This window comes from Camellia sinensis, chromosome 8 (genome assembly GCF_055761805.1).
Source record: "Camellia sinensis isolate YWXY chromosome 8, ASM5576180v1, whole genome shotgun sequence".
Classification (NCBI taxonomy): domain Eukaryota; kingdom Viridiplantae; phylum Streptophyta; class Magnoliopsida; order Ericales; family Theaceae; genus Camellia; species Camellia sinensis.
The window spans coordinates 135,696,490-135,718,914 of NC_138968.1; the positions used below are offsets into that span (position 1 = coordinate 135,696,490).

Here is a 22,425-nt window from a genome sequence, read left to right on the forward strand (position 1 = left end):
ACCACCACCCACCACCCACCACCACCATCACCTATCACCCACCTGTCACCACCACCCGCCACCCGCCACCACCACCACCACCCAGTCGTTACCACCTATCACCCGCCACCGTCACCCACCCACCCACCCACCCACCCACCCACCCACCACCACCACCACCACCACTATCCGTCACCTACCCGCCACCACCCACCACCACCCGCCATCCGCCACCCACATGCCACCACCACCCGTCGCCACCACCACCCGCCACCGTCACCCACCCACCCACCATCACCACCCGCCACCACTCGCTATCCGCCACCCACCTGCCACCACCACCCACCACCCGCCACCATCACCACCACCACCTATTCGTTACCACCCACCACCCGCCGCTGTCACCCACCCACCCACCCACCCACCATCACCACTCGCCACCACCTAGCACCTACCACCACCCGCCATCCGCCACCCACCTGCCACCACCACCCACTTGCTACCACCCACCACCCGTCACCGTTACCCATCCACTCACCACCACCACCCGTCACCTACCCGCTACCACCACCCACCACCCGTCACCACCACCACCACCCACTCGCTACCACCTGCCACCATCACCCACCCACTACCACCACCACCACCCACCACTCACCGTCACCACTTTCCACCACCGTCTTCCGCTGCCACTTGCCACCACTCGCCATTTCTCACTCTTTTTTATATTTTAAATTTTTTTTAAACATTTTGTCAATTACGAAACGCGTTTGTAGTTTATGTTTTTCAAAAAATAAACAAAAACTAGTTTATAAATTTTTTGTAAATATAAACTGAAAACGTAAACGTTACCAAACACACCAAGAAATTATTTGACAAAAGGTATAACCTTTTCAAATATGGTGTATGTTTGTCCGTAGAAGGTGTAAATGACCATAGAAAAGATGTAAGTTTTGTTTTTCACTAAAGGTGTAACTTGAAATAATAAGTGTAAATTTTACGAAAAAGGTTTTTCCACAAAATGTGTCATTTTTCAAGAAGTTGTAAATATTTCCGAGAGGAGGTGTAAATTTTTAGGAAAGGTGCAAACTTTAGGAATAGTTGTAAACTTTGTGATTTTTTACAAAAGGTACAAGTTCCCAAATAAGAGCAACCATCGAAGCTGAATGTTTCGTTTTTACAAAAGATATAAGTTCCCAAAGAAGACCAATCCGAATTAAAGCTGAATGTTTCGTTTTTGGAAAAGATCCAAGGTGTAACTTTTACTAAGAAAATTAATGTAATATAAAGATAAAGTTCCAAGGTGTAACTTTTATGAAGAAAATTAATTTATAAATGATGTCAGTTTTCATTAAAAGGTGTAGGTTGTCAGAACAAGTATAAAACTTTAAAAATTGCCGAAGTGTTCAGAAGAGGTGTAAGTTCCGTCGGCCCGTCCGTCTCTCTTCCATCTCGGATCTCTCTCTTTGTTTGTCTTTCTGTCTGCCCGTCTCTCCGTTGTTCCATTTCCCCGTAGCTGTAGGGTTTTACAGAGAACAATATTTGAGTGCTGAGCTTAAGTTCTTGGGAAGGCTAGCCATGGAAGTGGATGCGTAAATACTTTTTTTGAGTTGATTTTTGTCGGTGGAGCACAACCGCAAGGGTTAATCGAGCACCACCGTCGGTTCGTCTGATCCGGTTGGTATTTCCTTTATTTCGTGCTGGTACATTATCTGTCTCCTTGTTTGTCTTCTATCATTCGCATATACCTTCACACCCAACCCGAAATCGACCCAATAGGAACTGTTCTGTACTCCATTTTGGTATTTTGTGCTATTCGAATAGGAACTCTTCCCTCTGCTAACCGAAATGAACCCAATAGGAACTGTTCTGTACTCGATTTTTTGTATTTTCTCCCTTCCGAATAGGAAGTCTTCCCTCTGCTATCAGTGCTGCAAGTTGAACATAGGTATGATAGTAGTTAGCAACAAGCATAAAAGGTGTTCTGCATTTACATGGCGAACTTGTTATGTTGGGTTATATATAACGAAAGAAGACTTTAAAAGAAATTTGTGTAATGTTGGCACGGGAAAAACAAATTTTTTTTTTTCTTTTTGAGTAGCCAAAAAAGCAAAAATAAGAAACTCGATAAACAAACAATGACTAATCTTGTTTCCGCAACAGGTAGCACACTCGGTTGAATTGTGCTTTAAATTTTGTTGTACTCGGTGATTTTATATTGCCGGAACTTATGTTTAGAAACAATCTGTGGTACACGGACTCTTCAAAATAGATCAAATACCCGTGTCGGACACCTGAGAGTCGGACAAGGGTATGGGATATGTGTCGGATACTTTTCAACGGACACTTCTTATATAATTGTATAAAACACAATTATTATATGTGCAAATTATTGTGAAATTACTATAAATGTGATTTTGACACCGTGAGTTACATATAGTACCATTTTATGGCACATATTAGATTAAAAATATGATATTTTTTCCCCACACCGTGTACCATTGAATGTAGGGTTAAGATATAATGAGTCGGACCTGTACATGCATACCGCACCTGGGACCCGTACCCGAGTCCGTGTAACACAGTAAACAACTCTTTCTTTCAGTGCTGAAGTTCATGCATAGTTGACGGTATTCAACTTAAAACATAGGAAAGCCAATTGAAAGAGTTGAAATGAGGATGACGATTTCCAAATTTTGTAGAGAGCTATTCGTTCCCACACCCAATTCTGAATCAAGAGTTGAAGCATTCACTTTCATGGCTAGCCTTTCCAACAACATAAGTGGCCGGAGACGATGGCTGAAAACCAATACCTTCTCCCCACCTGAGTCGGAGAACCCTAACAGATTAAGGAAGGAGTTTGCCTTCAGTCCTTGTCTAATATCCAACTTTTCTAAGATGTGGTCCATCCGGGCATCGTCAATGCCCTCTGTTTCTGTGGTTGACGTGTCTGTAGGTGAAATCTTTAGGAGGGATCTCAACTGTGCGTGCACATACAGTGTGCTCCCATCGCAGGTGATGTTCAACTGCTTAACGAAGTTGTTCAGTTCTTCAACTTCACGAACTGTCGTAAGGGTGAGGTGAAGAAATTCAGAGAAGTCAACAAGCCCAGGCAATTCACGAAGAAAATCTAATTTGTAGAAATGGACAACCTTGCCTGTCATTGCACGCAACTTTTGAATGACGGTTACCTTTCTCTTGAAGTTATCATCTTGCATATATATACAGCAGTTACATTTGAAGAGGAAGGTAGCTGTCATTCATGAGTTGCGGGCTGTTTGAACTTCATTGAGCGTAGAAATGAAATGCGTACTCTCATTTGTCTTTTTTATGACCTTCGTGCAGAATGAGAATGGATGGGTACGTTAGTAATATTTTTTGGCAGGCAGTGGCAGTCTTGCTTGTTTCATTGTCGCATACAATTGATGAAACTTGTTTGTCAACCACAGAAAAGTATTCTTCTCTGATCTGCCCACTGTCTGAGCACCCGAAGGTAATGGAGCATGGGCCAGGATGCAGCCACCTCGATTCTCTGCAACCAAGTTGCTCAGTAGGAAATTGAAGCCCTCAACTTGATGGCTGGCCTTGCCAACAACTTAAGCGGCTGGAGAGTGCGTGCACACTGTATGTGCACGCACAGTTTAGATCCCTCCTAAAGAGTTCACCTACAGACACGTCAACCACAGAAACAGAGGGCATTGACGATGCCCGGATGGACCACATCTTAGAAAAGTTGGATATTAGACAAGGACTGAAGGCAAACTTCTTCCTTAATCTGTTAGGGTTCTCCGACTCAGGTGGGGAGAAGGTATTGGTTTTCAGCCATCGTCTCCGGCCACTTAAGTTGTTGGCTAGGCCAGCCATCAAGTTGAGGGCTTCAATTTCCTACTGAGCAACTTGGTTGCAGAGAATCGAGGTGGCTGCATCGTGCCCACTGTCTGACCACCCAAAGGTAATTGAGCACGGGCCACGATGCAGCCACCTCGATTCTCTGCAACCAAGTTGCTCAGTAGGAAATTGAAGCCCTCAGCTTGATGGCTGGCCTTGCCAACAACTTAAGTGGCCGGAGACGATGGCTAAAAACCAATACCTTCTCCCCACCTGAGTCGGAGAACCCTAACAGATTAAGGAAGAAGTTTGCCTTCAGTCCTTGTCTAATATCCAACTTTTCTAAGATGTGGTCCATCCGGGCATCGTCAATGCCCTCTGTTTCTGTGGTTGACGTGTCTGTAGGTGAACTCTTTAGGAGGGATCTAAACTGTGCGTGCACATACAGTGTGCACGCACTCTCCAGCCGCTTAAGTTGTTGGCAAGGCCAGCCATCAAGTTGAGGGCTTCAATTTCCTACTGAGCAACTTGGTTGCAGAGAATCGAGGTGGCTGCATCCTGGCCCATGCTCCATTACCTTCGGGTGCTCAGACAGTGGGCAGATCAGAGAAGAATACTTTTCTGTGGTTGACAAACAAGTTTCATCAATTGTATGCGACAATGAAACAAGCAAGACTGCCACTGCCTGCCAAAAAATATTACTAACGTACCCATTCATTCTCATTCTGCACGAAGGTCATAAAAAAGACAAATGAGAGTACGCATTTCATTTCTACGCTCAATGAAGTTCAAACAGCCCGCAACTCATGAATGACAGCTACCTTCCTCTTCAAATGTAACTGCTGTATATATATGCAAGATGATAACTTCAAGAGAAAGGTAACCGTCATTCAAAAGTTGCGTGCAATGACAGGCAAGGTTGTCCATTTCTACAAATTAGATTTTCTTCGTGAATTGCCTGGGCTTGTTGACTTCTCTGAATTTCTTCACCTCACCCTTACGACAGTTCGTGAAGTTGAAGAACTGAACAACTTCGTTAAGCAGTTGAACATCACCTGCGATGGGAGCACACTGTATGTGCATGCACAGTTGAGATCCCTCCTAAAGATTTCACCTACAGACACGTCAACCACAGAAAAGTATTCTTCTCTGATCTGCCCACTGTCTGACCACCCAAAGGTAATGGAGCACGGGCCACGATGCAGCCACCTCGATTCTCTGCAACCAAGTTGCTCAGTAGGAAATTGAAGCCCTCAACTTGATGGATGGGGTTTCATCTGGTTTTTGTGCCTAGGATGAGCACCAATTTCTGTCACAGAAGAATCGTGTCCTGATTGTTTAACCCCGTCATGAAATAGTTCAGTTGCTTCTTTGTCATTTGTAGGCGGGCCTTCATAAAAGTATGTGCGTGTAGTCCTTCAGCCCTAAATGAAAAACACAATGTAGTCCTTCCTCTTGAATATTTGTGAAATTATGCATTTATCGCTTGTACACATAATTGTTTTAATTGTAAGCTGTGTGAAAGAAATGCAAAATTTCCATGTGTGCCCTTTCTTTTGTCTGTTTCAAAATCTGTATGTGTTGGGAAATTCTGCGTGTTGTTGTCTGTGTTTACGCAAAATTTTAAGGTTAACAGCCACATGTTGCAGCCGTTTGTTTGTGTTCCTGTAAATATTGATTGCAATACTTTGCAGGAGTTGTCGTCATTGCATCTGATGGATATTGGTCACCTCGCACCAACAATGTTAGTTTTCTCCTTAAAGACTTGCTACCAGTTGGTTTCGTACATATGTTTGTAAACAAACGAAATCCATCACCAAGGAATACGCTGATTTTTTTCCGGATCAATTCTTACAGCAGCCCTTGTACTTTTTTGTTTGTGTTATTTGTTTTGCACAAATTTTGAATGGCCTCGCTTTGCACCATCAATTTTGAACTTTTGTTTCAATTACGTCCATTTGATTTCAACTCTTCACTGTTTTGTATCAGAAAATATGCATATACGTGGCAACTGTACTTTTTGTTGTAGTCAACTTATAACTTTACTGAACTTACATAATTTGAATCAATTGACATTACAATCTTTGTTTTAAAAATGACAAACGGCATTAGCAATTTGACCGAAAATGTCCACGAAATTTGAAATGGACTGTCACAATTTAGGTAGTTTAAAGTGCATCGATCGAAATTAGACGACGGACAAAATGTGTACACCACCCCTGTAATTTTCCCTTCAATCTAATTTGTATGATTTGCTCTTTCATAAGGGGAAGGAAAAGATTGAAGACAATTGCCGAACAACATATCCAAATGTCTGACACTATCACTGGCTCTTGTCGAAAGCGGCCAGTTGCACCATTCATTTGTTACAGGTACTAGTTCTTTATTTTGACAATCTGGAATTACATATTTCGTACTGAAATTACGCGCCTCGTCGAAGTTCAGTTTGTGATGTTTCAAATTGGTTTTGTTCCGCATGTCTGAAAATGTTTAACTTGGTGTCGATTCAGTCCCGGATGTACGAAAGCTGTCTTATGCCGATTTCAGGGCCAGCGTGACATAAAAACTTGCATATATATATATATATATATATGTATTCATATTTCACATTTAGTGATGATAAGCTTGACGATGCTTGCATGCAGCCAGCAACAATTCAAGGAAATGCAAGGGCCAGACAACACTCGACGAAAAATGGTGAGTGTTGAAATCTGTATTCTCTATAATACAGTATGATGGAAACACATCGCTGGGTTGCTATCCACACGTTGTATTGAATGGTCGTAGTGGGCTTGTGATTGTTTCGCGTTTGTAGGATTGTAGCATGTAATAATGTCACCTTCCTATTGTTTTTGTAAATTTCAATTCGTTGTAAAAGTCCAGCTACGTTTCGTCGCTGACTTTTTGCTGCAACTGTTATTTGTATTTGCAATCTTATTTAATTAGCAACAATGCACGCGGATTGCGTTTGGCATAAAGTTGTAGTTACAGTAATTTCGGACTCATTGTTGTTACTTGTCTTGTACGTCTGTCATTTTCTTGGTTAAAGACTCGAAAGGAGATTGGGGAAAGGTGGAAGGCACTCCCCTTTGATGAGAAAAAGAGGTTTGTCGAAATGGCTAAGGCGAGCGCTGAGGAACACGCCAAAGTAGTACCATGTGCACCGAAGTCTGAAAAGGTCATTACGTACTTCATGTTTTCGTAAATGCATTTGGCTAGGTCCTGCTTTGCTGACATTGTTGGTTGTATTTTTTTATTAATTTAAGGGTAAAAAATGTGCAGGGTAAAAGGCAACTCCGCATATCATTGAAGTCAATTGTTGAGCTAGTTAACCGGTTCAACGAAGCACAAAAGCAGGCAGTCATTGACATTGGGTTTGCTGGCCTCCTGGGGATGAAGTGTACACGTATAGATCACGACTTGTGCGCATGGTTGGTACAGAACTTCGATCCTGACAGTAGTTCATTGAATGTCCATGGTTGTCAAGTCAGGCTCACGTGTAAGGCAGTTAATGTTTTATTGGGAATACGGTGTGAAGGCGATGACGTGCAGTTGGCTGGGTCATTGGAAGCATATCCCAATATCTACGATGAGGTTGGAGTTGTTAACGGAGTCATTCCTTTGAACAAGTTGAGACTTTATCTGACCGAGACTGCTGGTGCAGAGGACGAGTTTCGGTGGAAATTTGCGCTGTACGTGTTGGGGGCCATGTTGTGTCCTACCACAATGACCAGGTTGAAGCCATCGTTCATTCATGCCGTGAAGGACGTGAATCGTATGCGAGCTTGTAATTGGGCAAAGTTGACACTGCAATTCCTTCACAACGGTGTTCGCAAGTATAAAGGTCATCGCGGTGCAACTGGATGTGTTTTCCTGCTAATGGTATGCCAATACCTTGAATTTTTTTTCCATTCCCCCCTTCATGTGTTTCATGCATTGTTCTGTCATGGTTCAACAAATTGGCCTTGATTGGGACATACAATGGTACCTGCTTTGTGAGTACGACAAACAGCACTCTTCCTGACCAAGTATGGTACTTGCAGAAATAAATTTTGTGTGACTACCGTCATGAATTTAAGAACAAAGAGTACAGGGCAAAAAGTATGCTGAACCTCAATGGAGGAACCAATTAAAACTACGTTGCGAAGAGGGGAACATGTACATAAATTTTTTTTCTTGGTTTCATCAATAAAGTCCTTGGTGTGCTGTACAATTTTTTCCCCAAAAAACATTGCATGATATGTGCCTATAAAGTTGACAGCATCCTCAACAAAATCGGTATGCTGTGTACGTTCGACTGCAAAATTGAGAATAATGAATGTCATTGTTACTGAATATAGTTCATTTCTGTGGGAAGAACAACTTAATTATGGTATGCCCCTTAATGTCCACAGCTGTTGTACCTTGATTGTGTTTGTCTGAGCTCGACTACGACGCGGTCCACACCTCGGCTTCATTATTGGGGTGATACCCAAATACGGGAGACGCTGCGACGTATCAGAAGGAAGCAAAATTTTCCAACAATTGCGGTAAGCACTCCTACCACTGTGCACATTTCACACCATCGACCCACTTGTCTTCAACATACAATGTCAGACTTCATTTATGCGTTTCTATGATTAGGTGGAGTTTGATTACAGTAACGCCGATGATGCTGACATGGATGCATGCCATGTCGAGAACCAACAAACAGGACAGTACAATGAAGTCCGTATGAGCAATTTGGAGTCCGACATTCGTGAACTGAAGGAAATGATGAAGCAAGTTCTCCACAACCAAACAGATTTAATGGAGATGTTGCGACATTTCGAAGGCAAGCAAGTTGTTCGCAATGACAAGGTAATCCATCCAAGCATTACGCAATTTTCACACAGTTGAGCCACATCATTTGAAGATGGTTTGTAAGACTAAGTTCACAAATGTGTATGTATAATTAGGTGGAAGGCAATGATGTGTGTATCATTAACCTCTCCTCCAATGTTGCTCAACTGAAGGACATGCTGAAGCAACTGCTTCAACGTTTCAGTTTGGGCTGCAACGAACCGTTCACTGAACAAACCAATTTACGTGAACTGAAGCAAATGCTACACCACCTCATTGAAGGTATATTCTCTACACCGCAACCGGCAGGCGTGGCCAAACAGGGTGTGGACCCTGCTGTTGGAGTCGAGGCGCATGAGGATGGCGTGGTCAAACCATCGGACGAAGTTAACCCAATGGAGTGTAATATTTCAGATGTACAAGGGGTGGATCACCAACAACATATTTTGAAGGGAACCTTGGCAAGGGACAAAAGTCATTTGCGTGATGGGCACAAGCTGAACATCGAAGAAGGTGGCGACAACAACAAGAAGGGAGGCCTTCAGTCAGGGGAAACATATGAAACTGAAGATAAATACAGTCCTGACCTTCAGTCAGTGGGCGTGAAGAACGTGGCGTGCGATGTGCATACTTCTCCTACTAAGCTTGGCAAACCATTGGGAGCAACTGGAATCGTTAGAAGAAGTGCAAAGGGAAGACGAAAAGGAAAAGGAAAAGGAAAAATGTGCGGAAGTGGAGTTCAAGCCACTGAGGTCGGGGATATGCAATTGTGCATCGATAGCAAAACAAATAGTGGAGTTGACGACAGCAGTTCACCTGTGGATGTTGATGGTGTGGACAACGTGAACAAGGTACAAATACTGCCTTTAATGCCCCACAAGTTGTGAATACCCAATTCATGCCCACATCAATAATGTGAATCAGTAATTTTACAATCATCTGTGTTGTATTGTACTAGTTGTCAAAGAATTGCATGTTTGCAGTTATGACTGCTGCCATATGTTAGTACACATTTCTAACAAACTCCGCACCAAACATCACAAGTTGGGAAAACTCTGGGGCTCACAGTTTTTACATCATTTCACGTTTTTTTTATGACTACAGACCTTGTAATATAAGCTTCAATACTTTTATGAAATGTGTACTGTTAGTTGGCTGTTTATTTTTGTAGGACTCGTTGACGATGTTGGACAGCGAAGGGTTGTTATCGGCGGAGGAACAAAAACTTCTTCACTATGTATTTGACGATAGCAAAAATGAAATGTATTGTTTCATTTACTACTTGCAAATTTTCAATGACAGTCCACTGTGAAATAACTATCGTTCTAAGGATCATTTATTGCTTGTAGGGACATTGTTGTTTCCATGAATCTTCATGGACGGGCATGTGAAGTTGGCACCCGGCGTGACATGCGCACGCTCAAACCAGGGTCGTGGCTATCCGACACTGTAAGTGTTGGCTGCACAAATATGAATCTGCGTTTTTCAGTACCCCTAACTCAGAAACCTTTCTAATCAACTTGCCTTGTGTCTTGCATACAATGTTCCAGCCAATCAACTTGGTGGTGGTGCAATTGACTAATCGACAGAGGGATTTACACAATGACAGGAGGCACACTAATTGGTTCTTTCCCGTATATCTGTCGGTAAGTAAGTGTTTAAAGCTACGTTGTGTATTGTGTATGACATATTTTGACAAATGTTTCCGTCAATGACCTTTACGCATTACACATGCAGACTATGATTCTAAATAAAGATATGCAACCTCTGGACCATGAACATATCGTCACATCATTTTTCGGACATGACAGATACACTGGTGCGATTGATGCATGCCAGAGGGTAATATCAATGTTCATCCCGTTATATTAAAATGAAAATATGAAAGCCATTACATGTTTGCATGGCCTCTAAACAAGGTCTGCTGTTGTGTTTTCGTGTAGATTTGCGTGCCTTTCAATTACAGAGGAGTGCATTGGTTGTGCGTTAAAATTGATATGGTGGACCGTGTAGGCTACCTATTCGACTCAGTCCCATCCAACCGACCGAACAAAAGGAAGCTAAATGCAGCTAAAATTTTGGTATGTCCTTCTGGTGCATTTCTGAACACTACAAAAAACTTGAACATCCTTTACGTAAACCAACTTCAACCTTGTGGAACAGGTTGAAACTATGCACGACTTGCTGCAACTACACTTTGGAAATGATTATGTTACAGACGTGCGTACCTTCCACCGCTGCATGTTAGACGAGAGGCCAGTACAACAACTGGACGAGTAATCCACAATCCCTCCCTCACATTAATGTCTAAGCTGCATGACTGACTTAATGAACCTATTACGTATTGACGACAACTTTAATGTGAAATTATTTTTGTAGCACGTTTGACTGTGGGATGTTCGTCATCAAATTCATGCAGCAACCTGATTTAAGCCCCGGTCCACACAAGGTACATTCTACCGCTTAATTTCCATTTGTCAATCAAATCCTTCCTCGTACGTCCTCCAATTTTAACTGATTTGTCTTACGATTTTTGTGGACAAAGTTCGCTCCCTCTGTGCGTCATAAGTTGTTGGTTGACATCGTTATGGATGTCAATAATGCAAAGATCGCAGAGTACCGGGACTGCCTTCATATGAGCAATGCCACAAGCTAGGCCAGTGATGGGAATGGGCTGCCAGTACGCCACTAATTTGGGTGGCAATAGGACTTTAACTAATTTTTTATTCTTTGATTTCAATATGGATGTTAATTATGGGTCCCCAGTATTGTTTTTGCTGGAAGATGTAAATATGGACCAACTGTAAACATGGATCAAACATGTCGATGTAAACATGGATCAAACATGTCGACGTGGCTGCTGACTTAGTACTGTTTTGTTTACGCATGTTTCTTGTTCGGATGAATGCGACTGTAACTGTATATAATTTACGGCTGCTTTTGTTACCGAAGTTAATTTATAATTTAATTACAAAAAAGGGAAAATTAATTTTCAAAAATGAAAGAAACCACATTATGAATGAAAACTTAATACTCTTCGTAGATAAGTTATATATCAGCCCATTAGCACATATGACTCCAGCCAAAAAAAAACTTTCATGGCTTACAGGGAAGGATAAAAAAAAAATAAATCAAATCTACATATCTGCTGCATCATCAGCAGCGTCTTCTGAAGAGTTGTCCGTACTGTCTGACTGACTGTCCTCATCCATTGTCTTATCAGACTTCGCTTCGTCCGCCGCCAATTTGTCATCGGTCAGCCAATCAACGTTCTGTTTGATAGCGCCGACTTGCCGCTCCAAACTTGACAACCGTGTGTCCACTTCATTCAGCCTTTCGTAGATAGCTTGCAACTGCTGGAATGCAGGAGCAACATGAGCTTCAACAATAGCTTCAATCTTGTTCGAATCGGACATTTTGTAGGAATATGTGTATGGTTTATTTTACTGACTACTTTTTTAAAGGAATGTACAGATTCATAATATTACACAACACTATGCTGTAAGTATTTGTAATATATGGTACATGACTTGTATGTTTGCAGAAGACCTCATGCATTGTGGCATACATCGTATTAATTTCTCAAACTGGCCGAATTCATCTTGCAAAAATTCGTTCCTTCTTGCATGCACCAAGTCATCCGTTCAGTACCCCTGATCGTCCATTATTTGGCATTTCCAACACACATGCATTGTACCTTCCATCAGTACTATCCCACTGTCATTGATTTCCACACCCACAGTTCATCATACAGTCACATTCGTCATTTGTATTTGTGCCCCAACCCAATTACATGTCTACTCATCCATAAAGGTTAGCAAAATTGTTCTTATCAGATACATATGCCGTTCCAATTGCACCGAACCTTTAAATGCAATACCCGCAGTCATTAAGTTGCTTTTACGCAGTTTGGGTAGTTGTTGCCACCAAACAACAATAAGTGTGTTCACGTCTTTAAACCTACCACCAACGTATTAATGACTATGGGTTGAAGGTAATTTAACATTTACAACCAACCACAAAAAGGTTGCAACCAGTGTTGTTTCCTTTGCATTTGGGTTTGTTTTTGCGTCCATATATTCTTCGTGAACCTGCGAAAACAAAGTTGGACTCAATCAAGAAGCTTCACACCTATGGATGCACACCACGGTAAACGTGGTCGTGGACAATCACTTGCAACGGCTGGCAGCTCCCGACCGAAGTCACCAGAATTGGATTATGCAGGTGGGTATATTGATTCCTTCGGTGATCGACGTTTCTTTGAAACAGGGTTCCCACTGTGGAGTTTTGAACCTCTACGGGATTACAACTGCACCCCAATACAAGATGCTTGCCTGGGGAAGTATTTTGGAATTCCAGTTTCACTGTTTGCCAAACGAGTTCAGTGTGAACACCACTGTCGATGTGCTTTTCTGAAGGTCACAAAAGCCCGATCGGTTGAAATGCAGCGGCAATTCCCTCATGTCAGCGACTCCCAACTTAGGCATCGTTTGCAAAGTGAGGTTGATCAAATGACTCGTCGACTCATTAGGAACTCACAGATAGAGGACGCAAAGGCAGAGTCGAAGATACATGGATCGAACCCGGCATCTGCGATAAAGGCTATAATGGAGGATCCTGCACTGGTGTCGGACCCTGACCTTTCAGATTACTCAGACTCCGAAGTTGTTGATTTGAGCGAGGATTAGCAGACCTGGACATGTGTATGACATAGTAAGCGTAGTCTTGTGAGATGGCATCGTCGCGCGAAAATAAACGACTTAGAAACTAACAGACCGTCATACTCTGCTAACCATTGCAACGGTGCATGCATTAACGTCTTCATCAAAATGATTTGTTGAAGGTATTTTTTTGGGTCACCGTCCTCGACTAAAATCTGTCTTATGATTTTTGTTGGTACGATGACAAGGTAATATTTTTGTAATGTCAATGACCGATATCAGAAACTATCATTAACCTACGTTTTGTTGATTACTTCATGTTTGTGAATCGTTCAATATGGACAACAAGGTTTAAGTGTCGGAATCATTGCCTGGAATCACAAGCTGTAATTGCAAACAAAAATTGTGCACAACCAGCCAACGGTCTCATACACTCTTACCATCAATATGGGCACAAAATGTTTTGTTTTTTCAAAGACGACGGTTGTGTGGAAGCATACCCCATGGGGTCAACCTGTGCATTACCAATTTTTCTCCCATTGTGCATTGTTATGAACTAATCAGCTCCCCTTCAAACAAAAAAATATACAATAGACCATGCAGAAACAGAGTATTGATATTCATTAATGAAGAAGTCAGCACGATGGTGAAGAAATGTACCACGCATCCTACATCTGCTTTCAACTTGCTAACAGATAATAGTTGAGGCCACAGATAAATGACAAACAGATACTAGTTGACAGATAACAGATTTGCCAAATCTGTTAATTACAAACAAACCTGCAACACATAACAGAAGTTGTTCATTACAACCAAAATTGATGCACCCAGATAAGAGAACCTGCAACAGAAAACAGGCCACAGATAAGTGACAATGCACCGAAAAAATTCAGTCATCCACAAAGCATCCACAAAATTCATCCACAGAGCATCCACAAAAATGAATCCACATACCATCCACAAAATTCGTCCACAGATCTGCCAAATAGCATCCACAAAGCTCTTACAATGACACCAATGTTTCCCAAAATTCATTACAGACTAACATTATAAGTCACATCATAATAACTTATAAAATTCATTCCGTAAATTCATTCCATAATAAAATTCATTCCACAAAGCTATTAAGTAAGTTACATAAGTTACATCATAATAAAATTCATTCCATAAACATTACTTACATAATGAAGTACAATACAACAAAAACTGGTACAAACTTCCATTCAATTTCCCAAAATACAAACAAGTACGAAAGTTACATGATCAAGTACAAAATGATAGAAGGGCTGTGCTACATCCCCCGAATTTGGGGGCCCCTAATCCCCCGAAAAATCAGAACAAGGCAAAAAAAAAAACATGCCCAAAATGACGTTGCTTTGGGCATTAGGGGGATTAGGGGGGCATTTTTAGGGGGACAAATCATTTCTCAATGATAGAAAATAGGAAAATGATTTGTCCCCCTAAAAATGCCCCCCCCTAATCCCCCTAATGCCCCAAATGACGTGGTTTTGGGCAAATTTTTTATTTTTTTTTTTTACCCTTTTTTTTTTTTGCCTTGGTTTGAAATTTAGGGGGATTAGGGGGCCAAAAATTAGGGGCATGTAGTAAGGCCCTAGAAAAAATAATGAAATACACCATCGCTTTGATTATATTTTCTATCCTTTCAAGCCTTCGACCATGGTCATTTCCCAAGTCATGAAGCCTCGTCCTTACATCGTTGAAGTGTTCTACTGTTAAAGCATCACCAGCTCTAGTGTTGGAAGGGATTGTGGACATAACGCCTTCATCATCTTCAGCCACGAAGTTGAAGTAATTGCAATGGGGAGTGGGAGTGGTACTCTACAATGCATGACAATCAGTTAGTTGAATACGACAAATATTACTGTGACTACTAAAGGATTAAAATTTCCAATACATACTTACATATTTTGATGGGCAAACAAAGCACAAACGCCCTTCATTTCCATTCTTATTGTTCTGACAATACGTATGGCAGCGGTTCTTCCACAATTGCACAGCCTCGTTTGTAATCTTATGTTGCTAACGTTAGAAGAAGAAGCCATTTTTAAAATCCGCATACATGAGAAATTTGTAGTGGTCTGCTATGCTTCTGTTTGATGGGGTTAATAGCAGGTCTAGGTTAATTTGAGGGACAGAGTGTGTCTTTACTGAAAACATCTATTTGTTCAAACTGCCATGTTTAATAGCATTTGCACAGAGGTTACACAGACTAAACTGTTAATAGCATTTGAACAAACATCGCAGCTCAATGTACACACGTAGCATTTTGAAACTGAACAAATACAGCAGTTTCAAACATAGCATTTGTGATTAATTACACACATGTTACACACATAGCATTTTCAATCTGAACAAACATGGCAGTTTTACAAACATATCAGGTCAATGTCAAGTAAATTATCAATCACACATGTTAAACAACTATTATCAACAAATCATGCTGAAGTGAAATGATTAGGGGCAGATTGTTGGAGACTGTGATTCAGTAGTTATCAAACTGAAATAGTTATCAACAAATGACACATGTGATTTTCAACAAAGCACACTGAAATACTTATCAACAAATCAGTAATAGTTATGAACATTTAAGTTCAGTTTGATAATAGTTACCAATGTTGATAATAGTTAATTCAAGTCACGCAGCTAACACATTAGTTGATAGCAGTTCATTACAACAATTCATGCGTGATTGACAACAAATTCAGCAAAATCACATTATCAATCACACATTGAAAATTACACAACTATATGCATTCGTTCAACTAATTATCAATCTGCATAATCATACTATGTTCTGCAAAGATGTGATCCTTTCATTTTATGTTGGATCAGTTTCTGCGTATTCATACTACGTTCTGCAAAATTTATACTTTAACTCTAAAAGGTAAATGCATAAATGTTCGTCACAATATGTGCCGCATTTTTCAAGCATACCATTTATCTATCTGCATAACAGTAATTTTCAAATATATTTTGTGAATCACAACCCTAACTTTTTTATTTCAGCGTTTGGAGGACGAACCTGGTTCATCTATGGCCTGAAAGCCCACGTTATCGTCAACAAATTCCTTCTCTACAGCCGATGGTGGTCGCGGTCGAGCTATGGTTCGCGAAGTAGAGAAAATGAGGGCTACAGCGGTGGGTTGGGTTTACGAGTGGGTGGCCGTCGGGAGTGGTCGCCGGTGAGGCTGGGTTCGGTGGAGGAGGAGTGATTCGGTGGAGGAGGAGTGAGTGTGACAGTGAGGGGGAGTGAGAATGAGATTGAGGTGTATACTCTGTATAACCTATATAGCAGAGCGGGAAAATGGAAATTTATGTTTGGTTTGCATTTGGGAGACGAGTTTTAAAGAAAAAAATTTCTAAAAAATTGTTTGGTTTTAGTTTTTGTAAAAAAAATTTCAAAATCACTTTCTCTCACTTACATATCAATCAATCACTTTTTCTCTCTCCTCTCTCCTTTCCAATCACTTTTTCTCTCACACACATCTACTCAAATTCTCCCAAAATATCAAATCATTCCAAACTCCCAAAAAAACAACTCTCCCAAAATACACAACCATTGTTAACATAAATTTCAGAACATAAACCTTACACTTTTGATCATTTACCATGTGTATTATCAAGAAATCAAGACAAAATGACATACCTGAATCCATTGATGAACGGTTAAACGGAAGCGTGATTATCAATGAACTCTTTGTTATTGATTATGTTATTGCCTTCTAATCCTTTCCCCTTTGGTACCTTATGTTTTTCCTTGAGAGGATTTAGAAAATAAAATGGCAGTGTTCTTCTTTTTTCACCTTTTTCACTTGGGAAGGAATACGGACCATAACCTTTTAAAGGTTGTAATTGGTTTTCAAAACTGAAAGGTTGTGGAAGTTAAAAATGAATGAAAACCAACTTTAACCATTATTGGTTTTAATTTCTATTTATTGGTTTTCAAAACTGAAAGGTTGTGGAAGTTCAAAAGGAATGAAAACCAATTTTAACCAATATGTTTTAATTTCTATTTCTGCCTCTCATAGAAATAGAAATTATACAACTAGCTAGTATCTACACATTAGGTCCATAACACATATACCCTTAAGCCTATTAACTAAATTGAATCACTTAAATTGTAGGCTTCTTATAAATGATAACACCACATTTAATTATGTGGTCCCATTGAGACATTATCTAACAATCTCCCACTGGACCACATATGTATCCTGAAAAATGTGCTTAACTTTACTGAGCTCAGAAATTTGTTATCATAACTTGAGGGTATCCAAACAATCTTGTCCATTAACTATATTAATATAGGATCAAAGCGGTCTTCATTACATCAATCGTAACTCGACCCACCAATGGTCACGTATACTAATACAGCTAAATGACATAGATCAATCATGGATGCGTAGCATGGAAATTACATGTGATGTGATCCATACATGCCTATTTCCAACTGGTCCTACTTAACTTTATTGAGATCAATACTTCACAATACGTAACAGAGCGTAATAAACAGAATATTTCATTTCTGCAGAAATTAATCCAATTACATAGATAAAACTCAAGGCTGACATAAAGCAGTAATATAAATACAAACTCCCACTAAACCAGAATGTTCTCAAATAGAACAACACCCATCTGAGCAGTGTGCTCATGAAAAACCTTGAGTGGTAGTCCCTTCGTAAGTGGATCCGCTATCATGGAGTTTGTCCCAATGTGCTCTATGGAAATCTGTTCACTCTGCACTCTTTCTTTTACAACTAGGAACTTGATATCAATATGCTTTGATTTTGTCGAGCTCCTGTTGTTATTTAAAAGAACAAACCCAAAAAATTTTTAAACTCTCTCCCCAAATTTTTTTTCAAAAACAACTCTCCCAAAAACAAACCAAACAGTCTTCATTTTAATTTTTAGTCCATAAGCCAAAAAATCACTAACAAAAGACAGAATGAATTAAGACTGGGACCCCCTTTCCCCGTACAAGGATCCTCTCCTTGCAAGCCCCTCCTTGTGCCTGTCCTTGCAGAGCCGTCGGGCCTACTTTTAGGCCCAATTTTGATAATCCAAACCGTTAATATTTTCTGATTTATTCAGTATATCATACCTGTAAAAAATCAAGTTGATTTATTCACTGTAACGCCCAAAAAATTTACCCATTATATATATATCAATGACATGCATTATTTAAAGAAAACACTTCAATAATTCATTATAATATTCATCAGAGTCTTACTAAACAAAAACATTACATGTAACATCAAATTTAATGCCCTAACGGCTTACATCTTTCCAAGCCAACACTTGGACACAAAAGTATGAGTTCTAACTCAAATATAAATAAAGCCCTAGGCTTGAGTGTTTACATGTACTAACAATAAAATAAAACAAATAACTAGAAATAGTCTTCAAAGTCCAAGTCCTTCCAAGCTAAGTCCTTGGAGGTAGCTTATCACCTGAACCTGAAAATGATGTTCCCATAAAGGGTGAGCCACAGCCCAGTAGAAATATACTAAACCACATATAAGCAATGAATAAAGCAATAGCGTTCAACAGATGGTTAACCAAGATAATCAATTACTTCATTTTACAGTCTCATGACACTATTGTCTAAGATACGTTTTACTTTCCAACTTTATCAACATGGCTCAGAACCTGGCCAAACTTACAACAGTGAATTATATGTATCATATTCACATTCTTCCAATATCAACAAACAAATGAGACTCAAGCTCAAATCAAAACACTTCATACTTCCAGATTGATACACATTTTAGTGTTGTATCAATAAAACACTTCTATATAAATAAGCACACATAAAAGTGATGCTAATGGAGTCCATCCCCTATCTCCTCCCAAACAAAATCCGGTTTAGAGGTCCATCCCCTATCTTCCCCTAAACCGTGGAGTACATCCCCTATCTCCTCCCACACAAACCAATGTATGCAAATGCAATGCTCAATCAATACACGTATTTTCTGTATCAATGCAATAGTAAAAAATTAATGACTTAACCAATGTGATTAGTTTCAGTTATTCCTAATCCACATGCAATGTCTACAACAATCACGACTATCCTCCACCGATAGCCCAAAACAGTTATTTCTAGACTGGAAATAAATATATCAATATCAACAATTCAATAGGTGAGTGATTTAAATTACACAACTACTCCATTTAATCAATGAATTCCTCAATTTCATGAATTTAACAAAATTCCCCAATCTCCTGAAATTAATTATACAAATTAATTTATTATTACAACTAGGGTTTTTCCCAAAATTACCAAAGCATTTCCAACATATCAAAATACCAAAACTTAGAACAAAACTTATAAGATGGAGTAGGAAATCCCTACCCTTGAAGAAAAGAACTGGAATGAAGAAGATGACGAAAACCAAGGTGCTCCAAACCCACGATTGTTCAGATTAAACGGAAGCCCTTGACCCTCTCTATCTTTTTAACAAAGGACTTAGGGTAGAAATACACTCTAAGTAGATCAAACCTAAGAGAGAAGGTGTGTAGGGAGAGGGAGAAGACGGTTCTAGGGTTTTAAAATAAAAAAGGAGATGAAAAATGATCCAGAAAGTCGGATCTCGGATTTTTATACCAGTCGCCCCGCTCGAGCGTGGAAACCCCCGCTCGAGCGCCACTCGCAGACTCCCGCTCGAGCGGCCAAACTCCCGCTCGAGCGGCGAATGCACACTCGCAGAAGTTTTTGCAGACAGGTCCCCGCTCGAGCTCCTAACTCCCCGCTCGAGCGTTATTCACGACTTCCCGCTCGAGCATCTAATCCCCCACTCGAGTGGCCAACACTACACAGGACATACTGGATGGGTGTATTCCCCGCTCGAGCGTCCAAACCCCCGCTCGAGCGGACAAGCCAAAATCTGGGCAACCAGACTGGGTTCCTAAGCTCAACCAACCTACTCCAAATCTTCCTAACACAACCCAAGACTGAAAATAAGGATTAAAGGGTGCAAACAACATACTCTCAACAATCAGCTCCACAGAACCTAAGTCTATATATAACAAGTAAAGAAAAGGGAAACCGGGATCGCTATATTCACTCTCTCTGCTTCCAAGTCCCTATGGAGCCTCCCTTTCTCTTCTCTGCCTTGGCGCGCTCGCCCTCCAATTCCCTCTAGAGATCGCCTACTCTGCTATCCACCTCGTCCTTCTGCCTGACCAGCTCCTCATTATTGCTCATAGCCTCTTCATGTCGCTCGACCGCGGCGGCACAGGCTCTTTGGGCCTCGTCGATCTTCTTCTGCTCGCCAGCAAGTTGGAACTCGAGCGACACAACCTGGCGGCGTGTGTCCTCCAGCTCCGCCTGAACCGTTTGCAGCTCAGTGTGGGCACTCTCCCAACTTGCACTCTTCTCCTTCAACTTTGCAAGCTGGGCCTTGGCCTCATCTGCCTTGAGTTTGCCACCCCCCGCCTTCCTCAGCAGGGCCCCTGCTAAGGTGGTTACCTCCATTTGAGCGAAGTATAACCCCCTTAGCAGCTCAGCCTCGTTGAATCTGGAGGCCAAGCGCAAGGCTGCCTCTTCTACAATCCCTACAAGGCGATCTGCCCCTGCTCTGGCTGGGCCTTCTTCTCCCTCCAGCCGCCCTGCGGTCCTACCGACTCCTCCTTCTTGAGGTAGAAGACCCCCCTGAGGCTGTCCCTCCCTCCTTGGCCCAGGGCCAACAGCCTCATCCTCCACTTGCCTTTCGGGGACGACCTTTGCGCCCCCTACGGCGATCGCCGCCACCACTGGCACCACCTCCATGACCTTTGAGGCAAGCATTTATTACGACAACACCTCTCCGTCGGAACAGGACCCCCTTACCCTGAGCAAAGTAAGGTACAACATAGGCTTTCGACAAGGAGAGCAGGTCGGAAGGGACAACGAAATGATGAGAAAAGGATATAAGCAAATGTTGTAGACAAGAAAAAGGTTAAGTTCTCTATTTGGAATCCTCTCCCATATACTCTGCTTCTTTCCAACAACTTGCTCGTCCGAGAGTTCGCTGGGGGACTACTCCGTTCCCCATTGAACTTGCCTGCAGGTTATCTGGTGGGCTTGATCATTTGGACACGGCCTGGAGGAGCTTAGACCTGTCTGATCCATACACTGGGACGAACAACATTAACACATAATCAGTGCAAATTTCCTGTCACAAACATCATATCCAAGTACAACAAAATCTATTACTTTGAAAACACAAAAAATTAAATTTAAAAAATATGAAAATACTAAAATAACATAAAAATAGCAACTTCCTAACCACCTTTTAGGGCTGGTTTGGCATGTTTACAAAAAACCAAAAGTCAAAAAGTCAATATTTTTACTTTGATCACATTATTTTAAGTCACATCACCTCACACACACATCATTTCAACCCCTAACCCAAACGGAACTCATATTTCACAAAAAGTGAAAAAATACATTTATTTATATTTAAAAAGTGAGGAAAAAAATTGGACTAAAAAAGTGCAATTTTTGTCTTTGTGGATGAAAAAAATGTGGATGTTTGGGTTAATTTTTTGACTTTTATAAAAAAATGTGTATTACAAAATTGTATAAATTAATGTGTAAGGCAAAATTAGAATTCGGAATTGTGTAGGCGTAATTTTTGACTTCCTGTGAATAGTAATAACTTTATGACTTTTTGGTTTTTTTTCCCAACTTGCCAAACTTGGCCTTAATATGTAGTGTCACGTACGTTTCCGTTTCCCTCCCAAATTTGGAACAAAAACCAAAGTCGGCAAACAGCGCTTTTGAAATCCCACAGACGCAGTACTTTTCATGATGACACACATGTCGTAGCCTTTCTAATCTCACCAACTCATTTCCATTTCCCATACAAATTTCGGCTACTTTGCTGTCCCTCCTTCTCTCTCCATTTCGGTTTTGCTGTCCACCTCCAGTAACACACTCTCTCTCTGTGTCTCCATTTCGACTGCGCCAAGTCGCCGACGGTAACAGTCACCATTTTCTCCGGCATGTGTGAGTCTGTCTATTTTTTATTTCGGAGCACATTATTATTATGACCTACTGTGTTCCACTCGCACGACATTACCATTCATGAACTATGAAACTGTTCCTCCTTAGGTAATTGAAACCATACGTACGATT

At 40.9% G+C, this 22,425-nt stretch overlaps 1 long non-coding RNA gene across 1 annotated transcript; it reads left to right on the forward strand.

Annotated features, from left to right (window-relative positions):
- Window positions 1-10,796: 10,796 nt before the first annotated feature.
- LOC145796680 (uncharacterized) lies at window positions 10,797-12,112 on the forward strand. The gene is made up of 3 exons (XR_014337173.1): window positions 10,797-10,904; window positions 11,008-11,077; window positions 11,852-12,112. It is a non-coding gene; the product is annotated as an uncharacterized LOC145796680 (long non-coding RNA).
- The last annotated feature ends 10,313 nt before the right edge of the window (window positions 12,113-22,425 follow it).